General features: G+C 42.3%; 1 long non-coding RNA gene across 1 annotated transcript; it reads left to right on the forward strand.

Moving 5' to 3' along the window:
• Positions 1-7,619: 7,619 nt before the first annotated feature.
• On the forward strand, positions 7,620-15,355 carry LOC132440423 (uncharacterized). Its single transcript, XR_009522568.1, has 3 exons — positions 7,620-7,655; positions 7,764-7,924; positions 14,436-15,355. It is a non-coding gene; the product is annotated as an uncharacterized lncRNA (long non-coding RNA).
• Positions 15,356-17,214: the final 1,859 nt, after the last annotated feature.

The following is a 17,214-nucleotide window of genomic DNA, read 5'->3' on the forward strand; positions in this document are numbered from 1 at the left end:
TAGTGCCTGCCTGCTGGTGGTGGAGCTGGGTCTTGGCCCTCTGGTGGGCAGGGCCATGGTTAGGCATGGCTGTGGGCTCAGGAAGTCTTCAGGCAACCTGTCTGCTGATGGGTGGGGCTATGTGCCCACCCAGTTAGTTGTCTGGCCTGAGGTGTCCCAGCACTGGAGCCTACAGGCTGTTGGGGCCAGGTCTCGGTGCTGATGAGCCAAGATGGCAACCACCAGCAGCAGTTCACACGGCAGAATGTTCCCAAATGTCTGCCACCAGTGTGTGTGTCCCATGGTGAGCCACACCCACCCCCCACCTCTGCAGGAGACTCTCCAAGACTGGCAGATGGGTCTGACCCAGGGTCCTCTCCGATTACTGCTTTTGCCCTGGTTCCTGGTATGTGTGAGACTTCGTGTGTGCCCTTTAAGAATGAAGTAATGAAGTCTCTGTTTTCCCCAGTCCTGTGGGGCTCCCAAAATTAAGCCCCTCTGGTCTTCAAAGCCAAAATGCTCTGGGGGCTTGTCTTCCTAGTGCAGGACGCCCGGGCTGGGGAGCCTGATGTAGGGCTCAGAACTCTCACTCCTGTGGGGGAACCTCTGTAGTATAATTATTCTCCAGTTTGTGGGTCGCCCACCCAGGTGTGTGGGATTTGATTATATTCGTGAGTCCGTCCCTCCTATCCATCTGTCTCATTGTGGTTCCATCTTTGTCTTTAGTTGTAGAAGATCTTTTTTGGTAGCTTCCATTCTTCTTCATTGTTGGTGGCTCTGCAGATAGTTGTGATTCTGGAGTGCTCCTGAGAGGAGGGGAGCTCAGGGTCTTTGTACTCTGCCATCTCGGCCAGTCCCTCTACCGTAGTTTTTTGGTTTGTAGTTTCCGTGGGGTTCATATATGATGACCTGTAACTATACTTAAACAGGTAGTCCTTTTAAAGTTCATACGCATTCTAAAACATCTACATCTACATCCTTCCCCCACACTTTTTTAGATTTATTATTTATTATATTTTTATTTTTGGCTGTGTCAGGTCTTAGTTGCGGCACATGGGATCTTCATTGAGGCATGTGGGGTCTTTTGTGTGGTGCACGGGCTTCTCTCTACCTGTAGCGTGCAGGTTTTCTCTCTCTAGTCGTGGTGTGCCGGCTGCAGGGTGCACTGGCTCTGTAGTTGTGACGTGCGGGCTCCAGAGCACGTGGGTTCTGTAGTTTGTGGCATGTGGGCTCCAGGTGAGGCGTGCAAGCTCAGTAGCTGTGGCATGCGGGCTTAGTCGCACAGCGGCATGTGGGATCTTAAATCCCTGACCAGGGATCAAACCCGCATCTCCTGCATTTGTAAGCGGATTCTTTACCACTGGACCACCAGGGAAGTCCCAACACTTTGTGTTTTTGATGCCATATTTTACATCTTCATTTTTATCTTTACTGATTATTGTAGTTATACTTGATTTTACAAGTTTTTGTCTTTTAATCTTTGTACTAGCTTATTTAAGTGATTGATCCTCAGCCTGTAAATATATATTTGCCTTCACTAGTGGGATTTTTCCTTTCCTATAGATACTTACTCTTGTTATATAGCCTTTTCTTTCCCACTTAGAGAAGACCCTTTAACATTTCTTTTAGGGTTGCTTAGTATTGGTGAACTTTTTTAGTTTCTGCTTCCCTGGGAAGTGCTTTATCTCTCCTTCTGTTCTCAATGATAATGTTGCTGGGTAGAGTACCCTAGGTTGCATGTTTTTCCCTTTCAGCACTTTAAATATATCATGCCATTCCCTTCTGGCCACAGCTTCTGCAGAAAAATCAGCTGATAGCCTTATGGTGGTTCCCTTGTATATGCCTCTTTTTCTATTGCTGCCTTTAGATCTCTCTCTTTAACTTATTCCATTTCAATTATGATATGTCTTGGCATCAATCTATTTGTGTTCATCTTAATTGACACGCACTGTGCTTCCCATAACTGATTATGTTTCATTTCTCAGGCTTGTGAAGTTTTCAGCCATAATTTTATTAAGTGCATTTTGGACCCCCTTCTATCTCTCGCTCCTCCTTCAGGGGTGTGACCTGTATAACGTGAATGTTGGAAACACTTGATGTTATCCGAAATTCCCTTTCAGGTTTTTCTTTTTGTTGTTCTGATTGGGTTATTTCCATCTTCCAGCTCACTTATGCATTCTTCTGTATCACCTAATCTGCCGTTTATTCCTTCTGTTTTTCCTTTTAGTTACTGAATTATTAATTTCTCATTTTAAAAAATAATTTTCTAGTTAAAATTCTGTGTTCATCTCTTCTTTTTCCTAATTGTTAGCATTCTCTTTTTTGTTGGTTATCTGTTTTATACACACATCAGTGTATACATGTCCATCCCAATCTCCCAGTTCATCCCACCACCACACCCACCCCGCTTTCCCACCTCGGTGTCCATACGTTCTCTACGTCTGTGTCTCTATTTCTGCCCTGCAAACCAGTTCATCTATACCATTTTTCTAGATTCCACATATATGCTTTCATATACAATATTTGTTTTGCTTTTTCTGACTTCACTCTGTATGACAGTCTCTAGGTCCATCCACATCTCTACAAATGACCCAATTTCGTTCCTTTTTAGGGCTGAGTAATATTCCATTGTATATACGTACCACATCTTCCTAATCCATTTGCCATCGATGGGCAACCTGGTTGCTTCCATGACCTGGCTATTGTAAATACTGCTGCAGTGAATATTGGGGTGCGACTTTTTCAATTATGGTTTTCTCTGGGTATGTGCCCAGTATTGGGAGTGCTGCGTCATGTGGTAGTTCTATTTTTAGTTTTTTAAGGAACCCTCCATACTGTTCTCTATAGTGGCTGTATCAATTTACATTCCCAACAGTGCAAGAGGGTTCCCTTTTCACCACACCCTCTCCAGCATTTGTTGTTTGTAGATTTTCTGATGATGCCCATTCTAACTGGTGTGAGGTGATACCTCACTGTAGTTTTGATTTGCATTTCTCTAATAATTAGTGGCGTTGAGCAGCTTTTCATGTGCCTCTTGGCCATCTGTATGTCTTCTTTGGAGAAATGTCTGTTTAGGTCTTCTGCCCATTTTTGGATTGGGGATTTTGTTTGTTTGTTTGTTTTTAATATTGAGCTTCATGAGTTGTGTATATATTTTGGAGGTTAATGCTCTGTCCGTTGATTCGTCTGCAGATATTTTCTCCCGTTCGGTAGGGCAGTCTTTTTCTCTTCTTTGGAGTTTCCTTTGCTGTGGAAAAGATTTTAAGTTTCATTAGGTCCCACTTGTTTATTTTTGGTTTTATATCCATTACTTTCGGAGGTGGGTCAAAAAAGATCTTGCTGTGATTTATGTCAGAGAGTTCTATGTTTTCCTCTAAGAGTTTTATAGTGTCCGGTCTTATATTTAGGTCTCTAATCCACTTTGAGTTGATTTTTGTGTATGGTGTTAGAGAGTGTTCTAATTTCATTCTTTTACATGTGGCTGTCCAGTTTTCCAAGCACCACTTATACAAGAGGCTGTCTTTTCTCCTTTGTATATCCTTGTCTCCTTTGTCATAGATTAGTTGACCACAGGTGCGTGGGTGTATCTCTGGGCTTTCTATCCTGTGCTATTGATCTGTATTTCTGTTTTTGTGCCAGTACCATATTGTCTTGATTACTGTAGCTTTGTAGTATAGTATGAAGTTAGGGAGTCTTGTTCTTCCAGCTCCGTTTTTTTCCCCTCAAGATTGCTTTGGCTACTCGGGGTCTCTTGTGTCTCCATACAGATTTTAAGATTTTTTTGTTGTAGTTCTGTAAAAAAAAAAAAAAAAAAAAAAAAATGCCATTGGTAATTTGATAGGGATTGCACTGAATCTGTAGATTGCTGTGGGTAGTAGAGTCATTTTCACAATATTGATTCTTCCAGTCCAAGAACGTGGTGTATCTCTCCATCTGTGTCATCTTTGATTTCTTTCATCAGTGTCTTATACTTTTCTGAGTACAGGTCTTTTACCTCCTTAGGTAGGTTTATTCCTAGGTATTTTATTCTTTTTGCTGCAATGGTGAATAGGACTGTTTCCTTAATTTCCCTATCTGATCTTTCGTTGTTAGTGTATAGGGATGCAAGAGATTTCTGTGCATTAATTTTGTATCCTGCAACTTTACCAAATTCATTGATTAGCTCTAGTAGTTTTCTGGTGGCATCTTTATGACTCTACGTATAGAATCATGTCATCTGCAAACAGTGACAGTTTTACTTCTTTGTTTCCAATTTGGATTCTTTTCATTTCTTTTTCTTCTCTGATTGCCGTGGCTAGGACTTCCAAAACTATGTTGAATAATAGTGGCGAGAGTGGACATCCTTGTCTTGTTCCTGATCTTAGAGGAAATGCTTTCAGTTTTTCACTATTGAGGATGATGTTTGCTGTGGGTTTGTCGTACATGGCCTTTATTATGTTGAGGTAGGTTCCCTCTGTGTCCACTTTCTGGAGAGTTTTTATCGTAAATGGGTGTTGAATTTTGTTACAAGCTTTTTCTGCATCTACTGAGATGATCATATGGTTTTTATTCTTCAATTTGTTAATATGGTGTATCACATTGATTGAGTATATTGAAGAATCCTTGCATCCCTGGGATAAACCCCACTTGATCATGGTGTATGATCCGTTTAATGTGCTGTTGGCTTCTGTTTGCTAGTATTTTTTGAGGATTTTTGCATCTATGTTCATCAGTGATATTGGCCTGTAGTTTTCTTTCTTTGTGACATCCTTGTCTGGTTTTGGTTTCAGCGTGATGGTGGCCTCGTAGAATGAGTTTGGGAGTCTTCCTCCCTAGGCAATTTTTTGGAAGAGTTTGAGAAGGATGGCTGTTAGCTCTTCTCTAAATGTTTGATAGAATTCACCTGTGAAGCCATCTGGTCCTGGACTTCTGTTTGCTGGAAGATCTTTAATCACTGTTTCAGCTTCATTACTTGTGACTGGTCTGTTCATATTTTCTATGGTCCAGTCTTGGAAGGTTATACCTTTCTAAGAATTTGTCCATTTCTTCCAGGTTGTCCATTTTATTGGCATAGAGTTGCCTGTAGTAGTCTCTTAGGATGCTTTGTATTTCTGCGGTGTCTGTTGTAACGTTTCCTTTTTCATTTCTAATTTTATTGATTTGAGTCCTCTCTTTTTCTTGATGAGTCTGGCTAATGGTTTACCAATTTTGTTTATCTTCTCAAAGTACCAGCTTTTAGTTTTATTGATCTTTCCTATTGTTTTCTTCGTTTCTATTTCATTTATTTCTGCTCTGATCTTTATGATTTCTTTACTTTTGCTAACTTTGGGTTTTGTTTGTTCTTCTTTCTGTAGTTCCTTTAGGTGTAACGTTCAATTATTTATTTGAGATTTTTCTTGTTTCCTGAGGTAGGCTTGTATAGCTATAAACTTCCCTCTTAGAACTGCTTTTGTTGCATCCCATAGGTTTTGGGTTGTCATGTTTCATTGTCATTTGTCTCGAGGTATTTTTTTGATTTCCTCTGATTTCTTCAGTGATCTCTTGGTTATTTAGTAATGCACTGTTCGGCCTCCATGTGTTCGTGTTTTTTATGTTTTTTCCCCCTGTAGTTGATATCTAATCTCATAGCGCTGTGGTCAGAAAAGATGCTTGATACGATTTCAATTTTCTTAAATTTACTGAGGCTTGATTTGTGGCCCAAGATATGATCTATCCTGGAGAATGTTCCTTGTGCACTTGAGAAGAAAGTGTAATCTGCTGTTTTAGGATAGAATGCCCTATAAATGTCAATTAAATCTACTTGGTCTGTAGTGTCATTTAAAGCTTGTGTTTCCTTGTTAATTTTCTGTCCACTGGTGTAAGTGAGGTGTTAAAAGTCACCCACTATTACTGTGTTACTGTCGATTTCCTCTTTTATAGCTGTTAGCATTTGCGTTATGTATTGAGGTGCTCCTGTGTTGGGTGCATATATAATTGTTATATTTTCCTCTTGGATTGATCCCTTGATCATTATGTAGTGTCCTTCCTTGTCTCTTGTAACATTCTTTATTTGGAAGTCTATTTTATCTGATATGAGTATAGCTACTCCAGCTTTCTTTTGATGTCCGTTTGCCTGGAATATCTTTTTCCATCCCCTCACTTTGTCTTTATGTGTCCCTAGGTCTGAAGTGGGTCTCTTGTAGACAGCATATATATGGGTCTTGTTTTTGTATCTATTCAGCGAGCCTGTGTCTTTTGGTTGGAGCAATTAATCCGTTCACACTTAAGGTAATTATCGATACGTATGTTCCTATTACCATTTTCTTCATTGTTTTGGGTTTGTTTTTGTAGGTCCGTTTCTTCTCTTGTGTTTCCCACTTAGAGAAGTTCCCTTAGCATTTGTTGTGGAGCTGGTTTGGTGGTGCTGAATTCTTTTAGCTTTTGCTTGTTTGTAAAGCTTCTGATTTCTCCGTCAAGTTTGAATGAAATCCTTGCTGAGTAGAGTAATCTTGGTTGTAGGTTCTTCCCTTTCATCACTTTAAATGTATCCTGCCACTCCCTTCTGGTTTGTAGAGTTTCTGCTGAGAAATCAGGGGGTAACCTTATGGGACTCCTCTTGTATGTTGTCATTTTCCCCTTGTTGCCTTTAATAATTTTTCTTTAATTCTTGTCAGTCTGATTACTGTGTGTCTCAGCATGTTTCTCTTTGGGTTTGTCCTGCCTGGGACTCTGCGCTTCCTGGACTTGGGTGGCTGTTTCCTTTCCCAAGTCAGGGAAGTTTTTGACTATAATCTCTTCAAATCCCTCTCCCTCTCCCTCTCCCCCTCTCCCTCTCTCCCTCTTCTCCCTCTCTCCCTCTTCTCCCTCTCTCCCCTCCTCCTCTGGGACCCCTATAATGCGAATATTGGTACATTTAATATTGTCCTAGAGGTTTCTCAGGCGGTCATTTCTTCTCATTCTTTTTTCTCTATTCTGTTCTGCGGCAGTGATTTCCACCATTCTGTCTTCCAGGTCACTTATCCTTTCTTCTGCCTCAGTTATTCTGCTGTTGATTCCTTCTAGTGTAGTTTTCAGTTATTGTATTGTTCATCTCTGTTTGTTTGTTCTTTAATTCTTCTAGGTCTTTGTTAAACATTTCTTGCATCTTCTTGATCTTTGCCTCCATTCTTTTTCCGAGGTCCTGGATCATCTTCACTATCATTATTCTGAATTCTTTTTCTGAAAGGTTGCCTATCTCCACTTCATTTAGCTGTTTTCTGGGGTTTTGTCTTGTTCCTTCATCTGGTACATAGCCCTCTGCCTTTTCATCTTGTCTGTCTTTCTGTGAATGTGGTTTTCGTTCCACAGGCTGCAGGATTGTAGTTCTTCTTACTCCTGCCGTCTGCCCTCTGGTGGGTGAGGCTATCTAAGAGGCTTTTGCCAGCCTCCTGATGGGAGGGACTGGTGGTGGGTAGAGCTGGATGTTGCTCTGGTGGGCAGAGCTCAGTAAAACTTTAATACCCGTCTGCTGATGGGTGGGGCTGGGTTCCCTCGCTTTTGGTTGTTTGGCCTGAGGTGACCCAGCACTGGAGCCTAGGCTCTTCGGTGGGGCTAATGGTGGACTCTGGGAGGGCTCATGCCAAGGAGTACTTCCCAGAACTTCTGCCGCCAGTGTCCTTGTCCCCACAGTGAGCCACAGCCACCCCCCGCCTCTGCAGGAGACCCTCCAACACTAGCAGGTAGGTCTGGTTCAGTCTCCCCCAGGGTCACTGCTCCTTCCCCTGGGTCCCGATGCGCACACTACTTTGTGTGAGCCCTCCACGAGTGGAGTCTCTTGTTTCCCCCAGTCCTGTTGAAGTCCTGCAATCAAATTCCGCGAACCTTCGAAGTCTGATTCTCTGAGAAATCCTCCTCCTGGTGCTGGACCCCCAGGTTGGGAAGCCTGACGTGGGGCTCAGAACCTTCACTCCAGTGGGTGGACTTCTGTGGTCTAAGTGTTCTCCAGTTGGTGAGTTGCCCACCCAGCAGTTATGGGATTTCATTTTATCATGATTGCACCCCTCCTACCGTCTCACTGCAGCTTCTCCTTTGTCTTTGGATGTGGGGTATCTTTTTTGGTGAGTTCCAGCGTCTTCCTGTCGATGATTGTTCAGCAGTTAGTTGTGATTCCGGTGCTCTCGTGAGAGTGAGTGCGCGTGCGTCCTTCTACTCTGCCATCTTGAACCAATCTCTGTTAGCATCCTTGCTCTTGATGCATTGAATCCTTGCTCTTTCTTTCAACTGAGATAAACTCTTCTGCTCATTTTGCTCATCTCTCTCTGTCTCTGTTAAATTAGGTGAAACGGTTACCTCTGGCGGTCTTGAAGAGGTGTCTTTATGTGGGACGCGCCCCTGGTACAGTTTGTGTGTGTCCAGTGGCTTTGGTGGGGGAGCTGAATTTGACTGGAACCTAAGCCATGTACTCTCTCACCGTGTGCTTAGCAGCTGTCAACTTGGTAGGTGGTGGGGCTTGAGACAGAGGAGCTGGAGCTGGAGCCAGGGGTGGGGTGAGGCCTGCGCTGGCTCAGCTCCCACTGAGTGCTCTCTCCCCTCCCAGTATTGGTACCCTCAGTCCCGGAGGGGACCAGTGTGGACCAAGCGGGGCTGGTGTGTGTGTGTGTGTGTGTGTGTGTGTGTGTGGCGGGGGGGCGGGGGGGCGGTTGGCAAGGGCCAGGGCATGGGGTGTGTGGTCTGGCTGCCGTCAGAGATCTGGTCTGCGTCTGATGCGCTGCCTTGTGCAATTGCCAGTAATGGCTGCCCCTTCCCTGCTCAGATGCCACTTAGGGTTTGAGCCACCACAGCAGTTTGTGGCCAGGCTTCTTCCTTGGTCATGGCAGCTCCAACTCCATTGTGGAGCTGCAACACAATGCAGATGCTACTGGAGTGTTAGCTTGGTTGGTTCAGGCTGGGGTGCACACTGGGTTGGTCACAGGAAACCAGTCAGCCAGCAGTGCAGTTTCAATCTGCCGTCTCTGCCCAGCTTTGGGAGCCAGTAAAAATCCATGCACTCCGTACCAGCAGAGTTCCAGGCTTCCCACAGCCTTCCAGCCAGCCAAGGAGACTCGTCTTCCTGTTGCTGGACCCCAGGGCTGGGCACCCAATAGGTGGCTCCAACTTCCCACTCCCCAGGGAGGGTGCCTGCCCGAGTGAATCTCCCTTTTCCTCTGAGGAGTCCCCTCCCACGGGCACAGGTCACCTGATCACGTCTCTTCCCTTCCCACCTGAAGAGTCACGGGGGTATTTCTTACAGACTTGGGTTGCACAGGAGTCTTTCTGCCAGTCTCCAGCTAGTTTTCAGTGACAGCTGCTCCACATGTAGATGCATTTTTGATGTGTTCACGAGGGGAGGGGAGCTCTGTGTCCTCCTCGTTCAGCATCTTGATTCGAGTCACTAGTATCAGCTTAAAATGTACTGTTCTACCTCTGAGATGTTTTATGTAAGCCCCATGGTAACCACAAAAGACAAAGAAAGAAAGGGGAAACAGAATATACCACCACAGAGAATAACAAATTTACAAAGGTAGGCAGAGATGGGCGGGGGGGTGGGGGTGGGGGGTGCGCGGGGCACCGGGAGAGAAGCAACAGAAACACAAATCAACCAGAAAGCAAATGTTTGTTAAGGTGGCAGGAGTTAAGTCCTTACATATCAACAAATACTCTAAACGCAGATGGGCTGAACTCACCAATCAAAAGGCACCGAGTGGCTGGATATATTTTTAAAAAGACTCAACTGTATGCTGCCTACAAGAGTCCACTTGAGCCTTCAGGACGCATGTAGACTCAAAGTGACAGGACAGGAAGACGTATTCTGTGCAAGTGGAAACCAAAAGAAAACAAGGGTATCTATACTCTTATCAGACAAAACACTTACTTTATGACAAAATGGTAACAAGAGTCAAAGAAGGTCATCATTGTAAATGCTGTAAAGAGATCAATCCATCAAGTAGATGTAACAGTCATACGTATAAAGTATGTACGCACCCAGCATGGGAGGACCTGAATATGTTAGGCAAATACTAACAGAAATGAAGGGAAACCAGACAATAATACAGTAATCATAGGAGACCTCAGTACCACACTTTGAACAAAGGATAGATAACCCAGAAAGAAATTCAACAAGGAAATAATGGACTTGAACCAAACATGAAGCCAAATGGACCTAAGAGATAGATAGATACCTCTAGAATATTCCATCCAACAGCAGCAGGATACGTTCTTATCAATGGCACATGGTACCCTCTCAAGGACATCATGTGACAGGGCATAAAACAAGTCTTAGAAAACCTACGATGACTGAAATCATATGAAGTATGTTTTCTGACCACCATGGTATGAAACTAGAAATCGAAAACATGAGAAAAGCTGAAAAATCTAGAAATATGTAGAAACTAAACAACACACTCCTGAACAAAGATTATCTCAAAACAAATGAAAATGGAAACAGCATACCCAAACGTACGGGACACTGCCAAAGCAGTTCAGTGAGGGAAGTTTAGTTAAAAATGCATATATTAACATTTTAAGATCACAAATAAACAGTACAACTTTATACCTTAAAGAACTAGAAAAAGAAGAATAAGAGCAAAGTTAACATAAGGAAGGAAATAATAAAGATCACAGCCAAAATAAAAGAAATAGAAATGAGTAAAATGATAGAAAAGATCAATAAGAGCTGGTTTTCCAAAAAGATAAAATTGACAAATCCTTAGTGGAACTAAGAAAAAAAGGGAGAAGACTCAAAAGCAGAAATGTAAGAGAAGAAATTCAAATGGACACTAAAGAAATACACAGGATCATAAGGGACTACTAAGAACAAGTATACACCAACAAATTGGACAACCTAGAAGAAACGGGTAAGTTCCTAGATTGATTCAACTTATCAAGACTGAACCAGAAAGAAAAAGTCTGAACAAGCCAATAATGAGTAAGGAGCTTGTATGAGTAATCAGAAATCTCCCAATACAGAAAACACCAGGACCAGATGGTTTCATTGGAGAATTCTACCAAACGTTTAGCGAAGAATTACCACCTACCATTCTCAAACGCTCCTGAAAAACTGAAGAGCAGGGAGCACTTCCAAACACATTCTACGAGGCCCAGCATTGCTCTGATACCATAGCCAGATAAGGACACTTCAAGAAAAGAGAACTCTAGACTAATACTCCTGATGAACACAGATGCAAAATTCCTCAACAAAATATTAGCAAACCAAATTCAAGAACTTATTAAAAGGATTATAAACCATGATCAAGTGAGATTTTTCCCTAGGATACAGGGCTGGTTCAACATACACAAATCAATAAATGTGATAAAACCACATTAACAGAATGAAAGGGAACAGTCACACGATCATCTCAACAGATGTAGATAGTGCACTTAACAAAATACAGCATCATTTTATAATAGTAAACAGCTTCAGCATATTGGGGGTAGAAGGAAAATACCGCAACCTAATAAAAGCCATATGCAGTAAACCCACAGCTAAAATTATGCTCAATGCATAAAAAAAAATTAAAGCCTTTACTCTAAGATCAGTAACAAGACAAGGGTATTCACTCTCACAAATTGTTCAACGCAGTCCTAGCAGTCCTAGCTAGAGGAATCAAGCAAGACCAAGAAAAGCTATCCAAATCTGAAAGAGAGCAGCAAAATTGTCACTGTTTGCAGGTGATATAATCTTATCTATTAAAAACCCCACAGACTCAACTTTAGAAACTACTGATATAATAAATGAACTCAGTAAATTTGCAAGATATAAAAATCAATACATAGAAATAAGCTTCATTTCTATACACTGAGAATGAAACATCAAAAACAATAAAATGCCTGGGAATAAATTTAACCAAGGAAGTGAATGAAAGATGTACAATGAAAATGAAAATTATAACTTTGCTGAAAGAAGCCGAAGAAGACACGAACAAGTGGAGGGACATCCTGTGTTCATTCATCAGTTGGAAGAGTTCATATCGTTAGAATTTTCACGCTACCCAAAGCCGTCCATTCATTCAATGCAATCTCTATACAAATCTCAATGGCATTTTTCACAGAAAAAGGAAAAGATCCTAAAATTTGTATGAAACCACAAAAGACCCCAAATAGTGAAAGCAGTGATGAGAAAGAAAAACAAAACCAGATGTATCACACTTCCTGATTTCAAAGTATACTAGAAAGCAACAGTAAGTAAAACACTATGGGACTGGCATAAAAAGAGACACACAGACCAGTGGAACACAACAGTGACCTCAGAATTAACCCCCCACATATATGGTCAACTAATATTTGATAAGGGAGCCAAGAATGTCCAATGGGAAAAGGAAAGTCTTTTCAACAAATAGCGTTGAGAAAAGTTAACAAACACATAAGAAAAATGAAACGGGACACCTATCTTACGCCACTCACAAAAATTAACTTGAAGTAGATTGAATACTCAAATGTTAAGACCTAAAATCATAAAACACTTAGAAGAAAACATAGGTGGTAAGCTCCTTGACAGCAGTCTTGGATTTGGCGACAAAAGCAAAAATAAACAAGTGAAACTACATTAAACTAAAAAGCTTCTGCACAGCAAAGGAAACCATCAACAAAAAAAGAGGCAACCTACCAAATGGGAGAAGTTATTTGCAAATTATATATTTGATCAGGGGCTAACATCCAAAATATGTAAAGAACTCATACAATTCAACAGCAGAAGAACAAACAATACAGTTTAAAGTGGGCAGAGGGAACCCTTGTGCACTGCTGGTGGGAATGTAAATTGGTGCAGCCACTGTAGAAAACAATATGGAGCTTCCTCAAATAACTAAAAACAGAGCTACCATACGATCCAGCAATTCAATTCTGGGTATTTATTAAAAGGAAGTAAAACATTACCTTGAAAAGACGTACACACCCCTGTGTTTATCATAGCATTATTTACAATAGCCAACACATGGAATATCCCATTAATGGACAAATGGATAAAGAAAAAGTGGTACAGGTACTCCCTGCTTTCCAAAAGTTTGCATTATACCACTTTGCTTTTACAAAAGACTTACATCAGTACAGTAATGGCTTTTTTCATAAAGGCGAAAATCTTCTTTGGATTTCTTTTGGTTAGTGAAAACAGGTACTAATGTGGGACTTCTGTAAAAGCGGCATAATTTGAACTTCAGAAAAGCGGGGGATGCTCTTCTCTTTATACCATTTTGCTTAGGAAAGTTTTCACAGGAACGCTCTACTTTCGGATAGCAGGGCAAACTGTGTGTGTGCACGAATAGTATTCAGCTATAAAAAAGGAAATCTTGCCATTTGCGACAACGCGGATGGACCTTGAGGGCACTACACTAAGTGAAATAAGTCAGACGTGGAAAGACAACCGTATGACCTCACTTACATGTGGCATGTAAAGCGAAACAAAACAAACTCCTATGTCAAACACACGCAGATTTGTGGTTGTCAGAGGTGGGGATCAAGGGATGGGCAAAATGGGTGAGTGGTCAAAAGGCACAAACTTGCAGTTATGAAGTCAGCCAGTCCCAGGGATGTAACACATGGCACGACAATAATAACACACGCAAACAAGGCTGTGTACTGATCAGTCAACGAAACTGTTGTGACCAGAGGCCCCCAATAATCTAAACTATTTCCCCCTGGAGCACTGGTTCAGTATTCACCAGTTCAGTGTCTGTGTTGATGTTACAGAACGTCACTGATGTGAAGAACAAGAATCAACTATAATTTAAATAACTTAAAATCCAGGTGTTCAGTCACATCAGCCACATCCAGAGGGCTTGATGGCCAATGTGGCAGCCATACTGCACAGATTCAGAACATTTCCATCACTGCACGAAGTGGGTGTCGAGCAGTGCTGTTGTAGCGCATTACTCCTCTGGGCCTGGCCACAGGCAGCCTCTTCCTAGCGCCCTGGGTGCTGGTTCTCTCACTGTACACTGCGGACCTTTATATACAAACAAACATCGCCTTCCCTTCTCAGCTGGAAAGTCCTCGTGGTTGGCCTCTCATACAGTGCACGTCTGTGCCTCGCCCAGGGATCTGCAAATAGTAGTTCCACACAGGAGCTCGACAAGTTCCTGACAACCATGAGTCAGAGGAGGTCACCTGAGCCATGTCACGGAGGATGGCAGAGTAGGGCCCTCTGAGAGTCAGTACCTCCACTGAAGCTGCCAACAAGCTGGCAGAATAATGGCAGAACCAACGTCTTTGGAATGCTGGACTCAGATCAGATACTTACAGAAGCCAGGGGAAGGAGCTGGGAAAACTCGGTGAGTGCAGTGGCGCTGTTCTGTGCTCGCCTGCCACCCCAGCTGCCAGCTGCCAGCAGAGACCATGCCCCTGGTGTGGGTTGCCGGTTCTGGGCACAAGGGGTGGGGTGACCATAGGGACCTTGCTCTTCTAAACGCACAAATGTCGTTGTGCATTTGACCTGTCTGGTAGTGACCTGAGGGGCCGGCACAGAGCCTTCCCTTGCTTTGCTCTTTCAGCTCCAGCCACTTCCAGGAGGCACGAATCAAAAGCGTTTAAAGACTACCCATGCTATCCACGGGCAGCTGGGGCGAGCAGCAGACGGAACAACCACCTAGACGGGAGGAGGCTACGGAGGAGGGTCCTTGGGGGAACGAGGGCTTCAAAGGCTGCCTAGTGCATTTGCACGCCAAACCCTGACACGAGCTCAGAAGAGAACTGACAACACTGACGCTTACACCACTCCTTGGGCTCCAAGGTGAAAGCTGGAGTGGAGTCGCAGGCAGCCTGGCTGAGCACTGAAGGAGCAGCCCAAAACCAACCTGCAAAGTGCGGGAGGAGATCTTTTTGGTGCTGGGTGTTTAAGGAAATCTCGTAACTATATAAATAAATCTTGGTGTGTTACTCCTCTTTTTATTTATATGATTTAAAAGACAAGTGCATAAAACTAATTATAAATCTAATGTTAATGGGGATACAGTATTCTAAGATGTAACTTGTGATGGCAACAATAACAGCATCAAGTGGGAGAGAGGACAGAGCTGTACAGGAGCAGGGTTTTTGCGAAGCTGTTGGAACCAGTATCAATTCAAACTATATTGTTATCAATTCAGGATGTTAATTATAGTCATCAGAATAACCACTAAGAAAAAACTTAAAAACACACAGAAAAGGAAACAAGGTGGGAATTGAAATGATACATTAGCAAAACCAAATCAAACACAAAAGGAAACAGTTTTGGAAGAAATTGGGGGGAAAAGATGAAACTCGTAGAAAACAAATGGAAATAAGATAGAAATAGGTACTCCCTAATTTAGAAGTTGCTTTATATTTAAGCAGATTAAATTCACCAGAGGTACTGGCAACATGGATTATAAAAGCATAAGCCAATTATATACTATCTACAAGCGACTCATTTTAGAGCCAAAGTCACAAACAGATTGAAAGTACGGAAACATGTTTTCCACACATTAATAACCAGTAGAAAGCTGGCATGATATGTATATAGCTGATTCACTGTTATACAGCAGAAACTAACAAACACACACCATTGTAAAGCAATTATACTCTAATAAAGATGTTTAAAAAACTAATAAAATAAAATGAAAACAAAACAAAAAAAGAAAGCTGGCATGGCTACTAGTATCAGGAAATAGACTCTTAAGTCACAACCTGTTACAGGAGACCAAAAAGGGGCATTATATACTGATAAAGTCAATCCATCAAAAAGACATCGCAATTATAAAGATACACACACCAAACAGCAGGACCCACCCCCACCCAAATCCAGGAAGCAAAGCTTGACAGAACTGAAGGGAGAAACAGACCTACATTAACAGCTGAAGACCTCAACACCCCAATTTCAATACTGGGCACACAGAACATCTAGACAGAAGAATAAGGAAACAGAGGACCTGAACCCCACATACCAGCCAGACCTAACAGACACGCACAGAACTCTCCACCCACGACCACAGAGCACACTCCTCTCAGTGCACTGGAACATTCTCCAGGATAGACCACATGTTAGGCCACCAAACAAGTCTCCATAAATTAAGAAAGATTAAAATCTTACGAAATATCTTCTCTAACCAAATGCAATAAAGCTAGAGATCCATAAAGAAGGAAAAGTGAAAGATTCCAAATATGTGGAAATTAAACAACATAGTCTTAAGACAACCAAATCAAAAATGAAATCACGAGGAAAATTAGAAAACACTTTGAGACAAAGGAAAACAAAAACACAGCATACCAAAATTTAAGGAATGTAGCAAAAACAATGGTCAGACTTGTTGACAAAAATTCAATCAACAATCAAATGAAGAAAGAAAAAAGGGAATTTTATTCAAGCCAAACTGAGGATTCTGAGAACTGTTCCACCTGTTTAGAAATCCAAGGCACAGTCAGACATTTTTGAAACGAAGGATCGTGTATATAACAATGACATACTGGTATTTTATAGAAACGTCACCACAATACATAGTCCAGGTAAGCACGTACAAAGGAGCAGCGTGTCACCGTGACCCCAACAGAGCTCGGAAAGAGTGCTATTCTTTCGAGAAGTTACACTGCTAGCATCAGAAGGAAAGGAACAGTGATCTTTGTGGTTGAGCGGCCGCTCCGCCTTTGAGGAGCTCTGGTTAATGTGCAATGCGACACACACTGCACATCAGGGGGGCATGGAGGAGACCCGGACACACACACAAGAAGAATTTTTACATCTTTCTTGTCCTGCCTTAAAATATAAATTTCATTTCACCACACTTTAGTGCCTACATTAAAAAAGAAAGATTGCAAATGAGTAACCTAACGCTACTCCTTTAGGAACTAAGGAAAGGAAGAGCAAACTCAACTCAATGCCAGTAAACTGAGAAAATAGTCAAGATTAGAAGCACAGATAAAACAGAGCACAGAAAAAGAGATGCAACAAAACCAAACATTGGTACCTGGAAGAGCTCAACAAAATTGACACACCTCTTTCCAGACTGATTCAGAAAAAAAAGGAAAAAAAAAAAACTCAAATAACTAATATCAAAAATGAAAGTGGGGGGCTTCCCTGGTGGCGCAGTGGTTGAGAGTCTGCCTGCTGATGCAGGGGACATGGGTTCGTGCCCCAGTCCGGGAAGATCCCACATGCCGCGGAGCGGCTGGGCCCGTGAGCCATGGCCGCTGAGCCTGCGCGTCTGGAGCCTGTGCTCTGCAACGGGAGAGGCCACAACGGTGAGAGGCCCGCATACCACCAAAAAAAAAAAAAAAAGAAAAAAGTGGGGACATCATCTACCTTACAGAAATAAAAAT

Source organism: Delphinus delphis, chromosome 17 (assembly GCF_949987515.2).
Source record: "Delphinus delphis chromosome 17, mDelDel1.2, whole genome shotgun sequence".
In the NCBI taxonomy this organism is placed as follows: domain Eukaryota; kingdom Metazoa; phylum Chordata; class Mammalia; order Artiodactyla; family Delphinidae; genus Delphinus; species Delphinus delphis.